This window comes from Chiroxiphia lanceolata, chromosome 32 (assembly GCF_009829145.1).
Source record: "Chiroxiphia lanceolata isolate bChiLan1 chromosome 32, bChiLan1.pri, whole genome shotgun sequence".
In the NCBI taxonomy this organism is placed as follows: domain Eukaryota; kingdom Metazoa; phylum Chordata; class Aves; order Passeriformes; family Pipridae; genus Chiroxiphia; species Chiroxiphia lanceolata.
The window spans coordinates 167,565-181,278 of record NC_045668.1 but is presented as its reverse complement, the minus strand read 5'-3'; the positions used below and the strand labels follow the sequence as shown (position 1 = coordinate 181,278).

The 13,714-nt window shown below is 55.7% G+C and overlaps 1 protein-coding gene across 7 annotated transcripts in view; it reads left to right on the top strand.

The window, feature by feature from the left end:
* The window catches only part of LOC116779902 (ribosome-binding protein 1-like), a 552,013-nt gene that overhangs the window by 481,543 nt on the left and 56,756 nt on the right, over nucleotides 1–13,714 (top strand). The window lies entirely within an intron of this gene.

Here is a 13,714-nt window from a genome sequence, read left to right as displayed (position 1 = left end):
CACCAAATCCTCTTCAAAGGGAGCCTCGTCCTCTGGGGAACCGCGGGGCTGAACACCCGGGCAGCAGCAGCAGCAAAGGGAGTGTGGGAACTGCTGGGACAGGGGGGTTAGGGGGTCATTGCAGGCCACAGTGGGAAGAAACCCCACACTTGCTCTAATCTGACACACCTAAAAATTGACCTGGGAGGATTTATGGACTTTCAAACCCACAAGAGGATTTCGAAGGAGCAGCATCTTCCCTGGCAGGGCCTGCACAGTACCAGGGCTGTGCCCACCCCTGCCCCTGATGGGGATCAGCCATCTCCAGCATGGCCCAGCAAATAGAACTCACAAAGACCACGAGAGCAAATAAAAAGGCAGTTTAGTTATCTGATGGTTAATAGCCTTCCTTCCCTCTGCCTTGTCTTTACCTCTCATTTTTAAAGAGTGTTTTAAACTCAGTTAACTACACACAACTGTCAGACAAAGCCAACTCCTTAACCCAAGGGAAATAAATCACGTGGCACCAGAATATCTACAAAATTATTCTGAAGTTTTGCATCTGTGGTAGAAATTTTTCATGAGCTCAGCCCTGCTTTCTGGATGTCCCTGATGGGGTAACACGGGAGTGAATTTGAAATCAAAGAACTGGTAATCCAAATAAAAAAAGACTTGGATAGCAACAAGAAACACTTTCCCGCATGAGGAGGTGCAAGTTTGAGAACCAAGGAGGGCTCTGTCACCAGTTGTTTGGTGCCTGCCAGTGCTGCTGTTCCTCCCTCTCCAACAACGCTCCTCAGCCAAGGGTTGAAAATCAGCACGCAGGAATCAAACCCTGGAGGGATTAACACTGGAAATACAACTCAGGTCACCCCAGGGAAGGGTGGCTGCGGTCTCAGAGACCACCCACCCCAGAGGGCTTGTGCCACACCACAGCCAAAGGTGTCCTGTGGCTCAGGGAACAGGACACGGCACCACTCGCCTCCTCCCACCACACCGAAGACACACTTGCCCTCCTCGGACACCCCTGGTGAGCTCAGGTGAGAGGCTGAGGAGCTCCAGGCCCCACTGTTACCCCGTGGAAAGTCAGGCTTTGAAGGGTTGCATCATCCCATCACCTTTGCCACCAGGCTGCTCGCAAAGGTGAGCTGCCCTCCCGCTGTCATTCACATTCCCAACACACCTCCTGTCACCGCGCACAACAGCACAGGCTGAAAATTCTGGGGACGCTGGATGGGCTACAGAGAGCTCAACTCACTGCAGAAGGTATGGATGGGAGAACTTCCAGCTCCCCAGAGTTTAGCCAGGATCATTCAACTCCAGCTACCTGCAGGCACACCCTGGCTCCCTGCAGCCCTCACCACACAAGTGCTGCCTCCAGGCTATGGGCACGTGGGGCAGGAGACCCTGGCAGCCTCCCAAGAAGTGGTATTTACAAATACACACTAAACACTGTCTGCTCTGGCTTCCTGAGAAGGGTTCGTTCACTTGACCCTTCCTGAAAGGAAGTAAAATCTTGTCAGAAGGATTCAGCTCTGCCCAGAGTTCAGCACAGGAGGGAGAGGTTGCTGCACACCACTGGAAGCCCTTGTCTAGAGCAGCCTGCTTGGGGAAAATTAGTAGCGTGCACACCTCTAAATGAGGCTGTACAGCAAGTAAAAGAGGGATTAGCCATGTAAAGTAAGTCCTTTTGGTAGTAGATTAAAGAGGGGAGGTGACTTTGAAGGATTATTCGAGAGCCATTTCAGCAGTTTTCAGGGACTTACAAACGCGGGGTAAAAATGCAGCTCCTCGGGTCCAGAGAAGAATAAAAACCAGTGTCCTGGTCAGGGAAGCAGCAGAAAAGGCTTCTGGAGGGACCACCTGGCTGGTCCCAAGTGCAGACCCGCCCCCCCCGCTGCCCACGATGGGTACCGGGCACGGTGCGGCTGGAGCATCACCTGCACACCCGGGCTGGAGCTGCTGCAGGGAGCCAGAGGGACTGGGGAAGGGGCTCCCACAGCCACGATGCCACTGGGATGGGTCACAGCACCTCCAGCCCCACGGCGGGTGGGAGGGCAGCTCTGCCCACCGTGCTGGACACCGTGCCGGGAAGGACCTTGGGAGCAGCACGAGCGTTAGAACCGGAGCCTTACACCGGTCCCTGCTCTCACCTCAGGCATTTATCGGCTGGGATGCAGGTCCTGAACTGAGCCGCGGAAACGGGAGGATATGCCAGCACAAACACAAAAACTGACTTCTCTCCCCAGCCCAACGTTCCCCTGCCTCCCTGCACCTCCGGGTGCCTCATCAACATGCTGGCTCTTAATCCTTTGCCCACATTAATCCAGCCAGTGGAAATGAAGACGTGGCTACAAGACACCAGGCGGCTTTATCGAACCCTCCTTGCAAAAAACCCACAAACCCTCTTTTGCTGAGCCTAAAAGGTGACGGATAATTCGTAGGGAAGATACCAACTATTCCCACTTGTTATGCAAGCGGCATCCTTTAAGTTGTAGTTTAGAGAGCAAGTCATTCCTGTCTGGGATAAATAAAACAACACGCTGCAGTATGTTGCTCACGACACGGGAGCAGCATCAGCCCGGGGAAGGCGAAAGGAGCTTCAACTCCAGCCGCGTTAGCCAGCCAAAAGTTCTGCGTGCGTCTGTGCCAGCCTGGCGGGAGCATCCCTGCGCGTGCAGGGAGGGAGGGATGGAGGGAGCGAAGGATGCTGCCGGTCCCGCCGCTGCCGCTCCCCGTGCCCGGGGGCAACGCAGCGACCCCCGCCCGGGCCGACTCTGCGGACCCCGCACACAGCCCCGCACAGAGCTCCGCCCGGCCAGGAGCCGCGGGGGCACTGCGGGGAGCCCGGCGGGGCAGGCACCGCGTCCGCCCGGCCCCGCATCCCCGCCGGCTCCCGCAGCGCGGCCGCGCTCTCCTTCCCCCGAACCGCAGCCTTTCCTAATTGCCTTCTTTAGTCCTATTTCTTTTCCCCTTTCTAACTCCCCCTGCCTGCTCCCGGTGCCGAGCCGCGCTCACCTGTGCGGGCGGGGGGGGACATGCCCTGCCCTGCCCTGCCCTGCCCGGCACGGCTCCCGCAGCCCCGCGGTGCTCCCGGTGTTCCCGCAGCTCCCGCAGCCCCGCGGTGCTCCCGGTGTTCCCGCAGCTCCCGCAGCCCCGCGGTGCTCCCGGTGTTCCCGCAGCTCCCGCAGCCCCGCGGTGCTCCCGGTGTTCCCGCAGCTCCCGCAGCCCCGCGGTGCTCCCGGTGTTCCCGCAGCTCCCGCAGCCCCGCGGTGCTCCCGGTGTTCCCGCAGCTCCCGCAGCCCCGCGGCCGCAGCATTGAGCGGCAGCGGCGGGGGCCGGGCGGGCTCCGCGCAGACCCCACTCCCGGCCCCGCTGTGCGCGGGGGGCGGGCGGCGGAGCGGCGGCGGCGCGGCCGCGCTTAACCCTTCGCTGCCCCTTCGCTGTCCCTTCGATGCCCCTTCGATGCCCCTTCGCTGCCCCTTCGATGCCCCGCCGGAGCCCCGCCGGGCCCCGGGGCAGCGCTCGCTGCCCGTCCCCTGCCCCCTTCGCGCTCCTGCAGCCCAGGTGCTGCTCCTCCCGCACCTGCGGGATCCTCCGCGGCAGCCCCGAGCCTCTTCCCGTCCCGCTCCCCGCCTTTCCCGCATCCTTGCCCGGGCCCGGGCCCGCTGACGGCAGACCTTGCAGTCCCCAGTTACCGCTCGCGGCCAAAAAGGCCCTCCGCTTTTAATCCCAAATTTGCCCTAATTGTCTCGCTCTTCCAAAGGAGCCTTTCTCCTCACCCGCCTGCTCGCTCAGCCCTTTGCATCCACCTGCTGCTTTCCTCCCCTTCCTGATCCTCCTCGGCCGAGAAAGGAGTGTCTCGTGCAGGGAGACAAGGAGCCGGAGAGCGGAGCACACCTGGGGACCAGCTCTGCCGCTTCCCAGCCCTTTGGGCACCCCTGTGCCCAGAGATGCTCCCAAACCTTCCGCAGGATCCCTCCTCAGTGTCTTTACTTGCTACCACAACGCAACTGAGGAGCCGCCAACTGCTTTCAGAGTCCTGAGTTTAGGCTGAATCAGCAGCACAGTGGAAAGGCACAAAGAAAAGAAAAAGAAACGTATTCAGAAGGGAGGCTGGGACCTACCTGGTGTTGTTGGGACGGACTACGAAGCAGCAGCAGCAGCCACCAGCTGCACTTTACAGCCTCTTAAATACAGCTCTTCAGGCACACCTATACCACACAGATAGGTCCATTTAAACACACAGACTCCAATTCTTACAGCCAATAGGTGGATTTTAGTTGCACTTTCTCAGTTCTCCTTTCTCACAACATTTCTGTGCACCTGTCCCTGTTTTCCTTTGATGTTTACATTTTTCTCAGTCACTCTGTTCAAAACAAGTCCTCGTTCCCATGAGGCACTATCCTTGTTCTCACAGAAATAGTGGCCTTGTTCTCTGGATGTTTTTCTCCTCTTCTCAGGCTGCCTGCTGTCAGCACTAAGGCCTTTCTTCTCAGTCAGTTTTTCGTTCTGTACCAGGGGTCCCGGCCCAGCCGGGATTCCCCACACCTACCTGTGCCCCTGTCCCGAAATTCTGTCCTGGGAAATGCTTTTAAATGCCTGGGTGTGAGGGTGAATTGACTGTGGGGTGAATGTTGTTCTTGGGAATCTCTAATTCAGTCACTGTTAAAATATTAGCAAATGCTATTGAATCACTTGATAATTGTTTAACTGATCAATAAGTAAATGCTACTAATGTCTTTTGCCCCCTTATCTTTGGATCCAAATCCTTTGGGCCCTGACCCTCTGGCATCCCAAGGCTCTGTGGAAATCATTCCCTTTCATCAAAAAATATATATTTTTTGTGATGTCCACTTTAAAATCTTCCTCCTTAGCTAAACAACAAAACAACTCCAATTAGTTGTTGATGTCTTGAAGACTTGAAGACAATTAAAGGAAGGGAAATAATTTGGTTTTCTGTGTTTTAATGAGTCCCACAATGTGTTTGGAGCTGCATGCATTCTCCTGAAGTGCTGAGAGAAGATTGAAGCAGCTGCTGAAGAAGTCAGAAGCCAAACTCCAAGTGCCTTGAAGCATTGCTGGGCCCCACTGAGGGCAGGCACTGACAAAGCCTCCCCAGGGACTCCTTGGAGCAGCTCCTTGGAGGCCAGGAGTGCAGGCAGACAAAGGCTCTGGGCAGGCCCCTGCAATGCTGAGCAAAGCCTGCCTTGGGTTTGTGGAGCACAAAGGCCAAGGCCTGAGCCCCAGGCCCTGGCCCAGCAGATCCTGTCCCTCCCGGCTGGCTCAGGGCTGTTTGGGGGGCAGTGGGATGGGAGGGGGAGGAACAACAAAGGCCCAAAACTGGGCAACCCCTGCCAGGCTCCTGGGGAGGGGCGAGGCAGAAACCAAGTGCAGAACCTGCAAGGAAAGTTGCTTGTGGTGGCCTGAGTGGCAGAGGCAGCTGCGAGAGCCAAGGGGACAAAGGCCTGGGTGCCTTTGGGCCTTGCAGCCCTGCCAGAGCCGTTGGCCATCTCTCCTGCAGGCTGTCCTGCCCTGGCCCTGCTGCTGCTCTGGCCTTGCAGGCTGCACACACCCCTCCTGCTTTCGCCCCCCTCCCAGCAGCATTTCTAGACCCTCCCCGATGTCTCGGCACCAGCTCTGGCTGTTGCCATGTGCACTTGGCCTTCTGAACTTGGATCCTGAGCCCCTGTGCCACAGGACATCCCTCCCAGAGCCCAGGCCCTTCTCCTGGGGGTCACTGCAGAGCTGAGCAGATCCAGGTCACCTCCCATTCCTCTGCCAACCCCCTGGGCCTGCTCTGGGCCCTGCAGGTCCTTGCCCTGCTCCCAAGGGCTGGGGGGTGCTTAATGGTCAGGGCTTGGGGTTTAGAGCTCAGGCTGGGGATGAGGCAGAACTTTGGGAGGTTTGTTGTTCTGCTGGCAGTGTCTGCTTCATGATTAGGGGAAGAGCTTTTTGGGCTGGGTTAGGATTAAAGCTTGGCTTTTCATACTGGTACTATAGGTTTGGGAATGGGGTAGACATTGGAGTACAGATAAGAGCCTGGAGTTCTGGGTTTGGCTTTTTCTGCCTTGGAATTAGAGCAGTGGATTCCTTTCAGTGGGAGGGGCAGCACTTTGGGTAGTGTTGGGGCTTGAGGTTACAAAGAGGGTTAAGGTCTATTAAGAATGTTTGCACAGTCAGTGTTTCAGCACCCTCAGCATTTCCTGAACCTGGTTTTACCTCATCAAAATCTTTCCTATCTGTTGGCCAAGCCCCTCTTTCCTTCCCAAAATATCCAATCCTTTTTGTCCCAGTTCCGCCTAATCTCCCCCAAACTTTCATCTGGGTGGGATCAGCTTTGTGATGACACACATGGAATCAAGGGGCCATTGTGGCGCTGCAGGGCCTCATGGAAACAAAGGAACCCTGGGACACTGTGCAAATCAAGGAGGCATTGTGCCCCTGAAGGCCCTATGCACCAGAGGACACTGTGGAAACTCATGCAATGCAGGGGCCATTTTGGTACTACAGGGCCCTCTGGAGCCAAAGGAATCCATGGACAAATTGGAATGTCATGGAATCAAGGTACCATTGTGACACTACAGGGCCTTATGGATGCAAAGGAGCACCAGGACTCTGTGGAATCTTGTGGGACGAAGGGGCCACTGTGACAGTGAGGAATGCCATGGAATCCAGAGGCCATTGTGACACTGAGGAATCCCATGGAATCCAGAGGCCATTGTGACACTGAGGAATCCCATGGAATCCAGAGGCCATTGTGACACTGAGGAATCCCACGGAATCCAGAGGCCATTGTGACACTGAGGAATCCCATGGAATCCAGAGGCCATTGTGACACTGAGGAATCCCACGGAATCCAGAGGCCATTGTGACACTGAGGAATCCCATGGAATCCAGAGGCCATTGTGACACTGAGGAATCCCATGGAATCCAGAGGCCATTGTGACACTGAGGAATCCCATGGAATCCAGAGGCCCTTGTGACACTGAGGAATCCCATGGAATCCAGAGGCCATTGTGACACTGAAGAATCCCATGGAATCCAGAGGCCATTGTGACACTGAGGAATCCCATGGAATCCAGGGGCCATTGTGACACTGAAGAATCCCATGGAATCCAGAGGCCATTGTGACCAGGCATTATGGAGCCAAAGGGACCCTTGGACACTGCAGAACCTCGTGGAAACCCGCACACTGTGAAACCTTGTGGTCCCACGGGGCCATTTGGACACAGTGCAAGCTCATTAAATCAAGGGGGCTTGGTGACACTGAGGGGCCTCCTGGAACCAAGGGGACCCTGTGAGAGGACGTAACCTTGTAGAGTGAAGGGACCATTGTCACACTGTAGAACCTCTTGGAACCAAGGGGCCACAGTGACACTGAAGAGTCTCCTGGCACCTCCTGTGCCTCCCCAGAACTCCATGGGATCAAGCAGAGCCACTGCCTCCCCCCCGCCGCACGGACCGGAGTCGCCGGCTCTGCCCCGCTTGGACACCTCTGGAGTCAGCGTGTTCTTGGGCAGCACAACTGATCTCAGGCCAGAGAGTTTCCCACATTTTGCTTTGCCCCCTCTTTCCCCTGGTTTTGTTTTTTGTTCTTTGTTCATTCAGGGGGAAGAGGGGGAAGGGAGGCACCTGTTGATCCCTGGTTTTGTCTTTACAAAAGGGAGTTGGGGCAGGGGGGGAGAGAGGCGGCAATTTCTCTCTCTGCTCTTGCTTTGAACTGTTCTGTTGGTATTGTTGGTTTTGCTGCTCTATTTCTTGTCAGTGAACTGTTATTTTTTCACTTATACCTCCTTGTATTTTTGTCTCCCGGTAGTGGTGGGGAATAAAAGGGGAGTGAGTTCATTTGATTGGATTTCCCTCCCCAAGATGTGTCTTTAAACCAGGACACGTTGCTCAAGGGCTCCCTGAAATTTGGCATCAGCCACAAAGGACTTGAAAATACATTGGGTCCCATTGTACAGAAAGATAATAAAGATGTTCTACAATGGTGTTCAAGGGCTGGTCACTGAGGGATTTCATCAGGAAGTTGCTGCCAAGAGGACTTTGTACCATGGATTTTTTTGGACACTCTTCATTCAACCAACTTCCCACCCACCACATCTTCCACTTCTGCAGTCCAGTCTGGCTCTAAGAGACCACAGCACACCATGTCAAGGGCCTTGCTGAAGTCTGGGCACACAACATCCTCTTCTATTCCCTCCCACAGGGGTTCTGCAATCCCTGCCTTGTCCTTCCCATGTCTGGCAATGGCTGCAGCAGGACTTGCCCTATCCCCTTCCCTGCTGAGCCTGAGCAGTGTGGAACTCTGCCAAACCTCCTTGCTGCCCTGTTTGCAGACTGCTTCCATGTCTGCCATTCCCAAGGCCCCAGGAAGCTCTGGACTGGCTCTGGCCTTTCCAAGGGTTTGGGAGAGGTCTCCCAGTGACACTGCCCAGCCTTCTCAATAGCCCGGACACCAAAACCTTTTCCATAGCCCACACTTCCAGAGGAGTGCCCAGGACACACCACAGCTTGTCCTGGTGGTTCTGGAGAATGAGAAGGGATTTCTTCCTCGAGGCCAACCCCTCCAATTGGATTGGAGTGCAGTTGAAAGGTTTCCTCAGCATTTTGCCCAGTGCCACCCTGCCCTGAAGGTTTCTGGCCCTCAGGCTGGAGCTGAGGGGGTTGGGCAGGTACCTGAGGAGGGGGTAGAACAAGGGCTGTGTCCAACTGTGCCAGGAGGGCTGTGCTGGGCAAGGAGGAGGAGGCTGCAGAAAACAGTGGCACTGGGGAGGGGAGAGGAGCAGGGGGAGAGACCTTGTGCCTGCCCACGCTGGGCAGGAGCTGCCCCAGGATGGCAGCTCTGAAGCACTCCCAGGATGTCCCTGGGAACAGGAGGGGAAGATTGGATCTGAAAATGGAACCTGGAAAGCAGAGAGCAGGAGTGTCATGGGGACACTGCAGGAGAGTTCCAGCCCTGGAGCAAGGTGACAGAAAAAATGCCCCAGTGCATGCCCTGCCCTCAGAAGATCCCACAGCATCCTGGAGATGCTGGAAGGGAGCCCAGCTCTGCTTCACAAGTTCCCAGGGCCTGTCCCTGCCTGTGCTCCAAGGGCTTCCAGCCCCCAGGACTGTGCTCAGAGAGCACTCAGGCCTTACAGCGAGAAAGGGGCTCAGGAGGACAGTGTGGAAGTGGCAAGAGAGCAGCTCTGGACAGACCAAGCACTGCTGCTCCCTGGCAGTGCTGCTGGACTGGGATTATTGTCCCCTTCCCGTTTGCAAATTCACCCTGTCCTGCACTGTGCTGTCCTTTAGGAACAGCTGAGAAGAAGGATCTTGGACAAAGAAGGCACTGCAGGGTCCTTTATATGGTTTAAATACTCGGAGAGTGCAATTCATCATTTATACCGTCCCTGGGTCAAAAGGTGAACACTAAATTAGAAGGTCGGTGCATAATAATATTTAATTGCACAGAAACTTATTGTGAGAACAACTCAATGAGCTCCACAAAAAACCTGAGCAGGAAGGCTGGGCCATTAGTGAGTCCCATTCTGAATGCTACACCCCAGAAAACAGGCACTTGATTGCTCCTGAAAAGCATCCAGTCATCATTTTTCTCAGAGCATCCTTGAGCTCTGGTTCCTCAGGCTGTAGATGAAGGGGTTCAGTGCTGGAGGAACCACGGAGTACAGAACTGACAGGGTCAGATCCAGGGATGGGGAGAAGATGGAGGGGGGCTTCAAGTTGGAAACTATGGCAGTGCTGACAAACAGGGAGACCACAGCCAGGTGAGGGAGGCACATGGAAAAGGCTTTGTGCTGTCCCTGCTCCCAGGGGATCCACAGCACAGCCTTTGCTGAGCTCGCTCGCTTCTACTTTCACACACAGAATATAAACATATTCTTGCAAAAACACTTAGGCATCCAGCAGCTGCCTTTAACCAAACAGCTCTGACCTTGTACTCTTTATATCTCAAGGTTGTGACCATGGGAACTATCTAGTGAGCCTCACTGTTCTCCTGGAAAACAACCTAACACTCTGTAATCTTTCAAAGCCCTCAAGCTTCAGGGGCTTCGTGGGGCTGTGACTTCACCCCACAGCTCAGCACTGCCCAGGATCCTGTCTGATTTCTGAGAGTCCTTGAATTCTTCATGTCGGAGAGGAAAAGACTTTGCATTTAAGTGCTTCTTCCTAAACTGAGAGAACAATTTCTATGTCCCAGTGCCTCCCCAAAGCCCCTGACTTTGTGTGCTTGGTCAAATCCTCCCTGTAAAATACCTTGTGGGGATCTGGAGCTGTGAGCAGGTCTGACCCTGCAACAGCACGGCATCAAAAGGATGCTGCCCTCACCTACAAGGGATTTCTCCTTGCCCACAGCCCTTCTCCCCCAGCCCTGGCAGCAGCTCCCGGGCCGGCTGAGAGCTGCCCCTGGCAGGCAGCAGAGTCCCTGCCCAGCACAGCGCCCTGGGCTGCAGGACCCTGCTCTGCCCCACAGCCCTGGGCACCCCTGGCTGCACCCCCGGCTTCACAACTCTTCCAAAGTGCCCCCAAACAGCCCCTGCTCACCCATCCCATCAACTGGGGCTGGGCCAGCTTTAGGAGATGCCTCCAGGAGCTGCCCCTGCACTGCCCTGCAGCCACAGACTGCCCATGTGCAGCCCTGCCAAGATTCCTCCTGCAGGGAGCTCTCAGCCCTCCTGCCAGTGCTGAGCCCCTTGAAGCTCTGGCTGTGCCCTGCTGGTGTCCCTGAGCTGCCCTGGCAGTGCCCCCAGCCCTGCTGGGCTGTGCAGAGGAGCTGCTCCTGGGCAGAGCTGTCTCTCTGCAGCGCTGCCCGCTTGCCAGGAGCTCCCTGTGTGCCAGGAGCCCGGCCCAGCTCAGCAGCACAGCAACAGCTGTCACCCTCGGGGGCTTTGGGGATGAGTCCCTGAACATCAGACCCTGAGGAAAGTTGCAGGAACCTCTGGAGAAACCAAAGGGACATTCCAAGTGGAAAGTTTCTTGGTGTCCAACACAGCCCTTGAGGCTCTTTGGGCTCTGGACTTTCCTGCAGACACAACTGCAGGGGAGCTTTGCCTTTGCCACAGTCCCCCTGCACAGCCCAGGCCATGCCCAGCAATCCCTTGTCTGTCCCTGGCCTTGCTGTCCCCCCCTGGCAGCGGCTCCGTGGTCCCTTTGTGCCCCGCTGCCTCCCAGCTGGTCCCACAGCCCCCTGGGCAGGCCCAGCCCAGCACAGGAGCACTCAGGGTGGGGAAGGGCCCCTCTGACGGGATGCCCAGGGCAGTCCTTGGCCTTGGGCACCCGGGGCCTTCCCGTTCAGCCCCTCTCCAAGCTCCTGGACAGGCCGTGTCCCCTGTGGGGCCTCACAGACAGCCCTGCTCCAGGCTCTGCTGGGCTCTGGGCCAGCAGAGAGGCCGGACAGGGCTGGCCATGGCCCTGGCACAGGCCCTGAGCCCAGCAGGAGGATGGAGGGGGGACAGCAAAACTCACCCCTAAGCCTGGGCTGAGCAGCCAGTGCTGGCAATGGCTGGGGAGAGAGGCTGGGGGGGACAACTGTCCTGGGCCACCTTCCTGCTCTGTTTGTGCCACCAAGGGCACAGAGCAGCCTCCTCTCGCTGGCACTTGCATGTTTTCAATGCCTTCCCCAGGCCCTGGCTCTGCACCACAACCCCCCTGGGCTGAGTCCTCCCCCTGCACGGTCACACAGGGTCACACACACCCCCATGGCTTTCTCTGCCAGGCCCTTTCCAGCCCAGCCCAGCTCCCTCCAAGCTCTCCCCCCTGCCCTGAGCTCTCTCCACCCCCAAGGGCCTCTCCCTAGCACAGCCCAGGTGGCTCTGGCCCCACAGCCTTGCCCAGGGCAGGCTGCTCTGGGCAGTGGCACCACAGTCCCAGCCCCTCTGGGCACAGCAGAGCTGAAGCTGCGAGAGGACTCAGCCCCAGCCGGGGGGGAACGTGCTTGGCAAAAGGGAAAGGAGGCTCCCGGTGTGCCCTGCTCTGCTCTGCAGGAGATCCTGAGAGCTCTGCAGCCCCTCCCTGCCATCCCATCTCCCCAGACCAGCACAAAACCCTGGCCCTTGTGGTCCTCCAGAGCTCTTCCAGCTCCAGACATTGTGTCAGTCCCTAAGCTGGGGAAGCCAGAAAGCTGTTCTCATTTCCTGATCAGTCCTGCTCTGCTCAGGAAAGGAATCTCACACAAAAGGTTCTTGCAGGTTCATTTCTGTCACTCAAATCCAATAGGAGACTCCAATAGGAGTTCTGGCACACAGTGGGAGCGTCGTTCAGCAAACAATATTCTACAATTCAACATCACGGACTGTTCTGACCCATAAATCAAATCCCCTTGAGGGACACAGAGTGTTTCCCCATCCCTCTGCATCATCCACCAAATTCACCCAAGTCCTTGAGCACAAACAATCCCAAGGGTGGTTTTGCCTTTGCTTAAGGCAGGACTAATCCAAACTGTCCTCCCCAACATATTCCTCATATGGACCACAGGGAGTTTATCCCCTTCAATGGTACAGAGAGGTTCTTTTGGGGCAGGGTCAGTTCAACTGGTAGACTTCACTAATTAGGTGTGTGTGATGCTGTCCTGGTTAGAACAGCTGGGACCGATTCATCACTGAATGGGTATAGCCCAAACTGTGTATTCTATAGCCCTCCATGCCATTTCCCAGAAACTGTTGTCAGTAGAGACCTGCGAGGTGGGGGGGGGGGGGGGGGGGGAATGTTCCTGAGCACCCTCATATCCTTTTATGGAATGAGCACCCTCATACCCTTTTATGGAACTCCCCGCTCTGAGGGAAGGACTAAACACCCTTTTATGGAATTCCCCGCTCTGAGGGGAGGACTGAACATTCCCACCTGAACTGGAGAGTATATAAACCTGGAGTTTCGGAACCTTTTTACCACTCGTGGGATCCAGAGGAGGACCGCAGCTCATCGCTCTCAACCAGGCATCAGCTCATCGCTCTCAACCAGGCATCAGCTCATCGCTCTCAACCAGACTGCAGTTCACCACCACCCTCAGACGGACTACAATTACCACTTTTGGCTGGACTGCAGCAGCTCTCCCACCAGCAGGTTTTTTCCCCTCTCCCTTTGCTTTGGACTCAAGGGGGGGCCCAGGTAGCACCGCTTTGTTTGTGCCCCGGGGTGCTGGGTTGTACATTTGGGCTTTGTGGGTTATTCCCTGTTGCTTGTCTGTGTGGTCGTACTTATTGTATTATTTTATTAAATTGTTATTCTGACTTGTAATCTCTTTTTTTGAATTGGCTTGGTTTCCTCTGCTGGTTAACTTTCAAACCAGCACAGATGCCTTCAAGCTTTCTGGATATTTTTTTTTAGCTTTTTGTAGATTTTAACAGTAGTTGTGTAGTAAATGTAGATGCTAACGTAGCTGTATTATAAGCCACCCTTTAGCACAGTAGTTTACACAGACCCAACCCTAAACTCCATTTTATATCAAACTTTCTGAATTCCTTTATCATGTTCAGTCTTCTTTTCAAGGTCGAATTGTAGAAAAACACCTCTACTGAACAACATCCCACCCTAGGCCTGAACAACAAGATCCCACAAGAGACAAAGCAACCTTCCAGCCCAGAATTTTGGAGACGCTCCAAGGACTGTACAGGCTGTGAAGAAGAGAAAGATGAGGAAGAAGGGGTCCCAAAGACCCCAAACCAATTCCCCAAGGGCCGTGTTGAGGGCAGAACTGGGCAGAACAGGGGCCTGGAGAGTTTGGCATTGGATA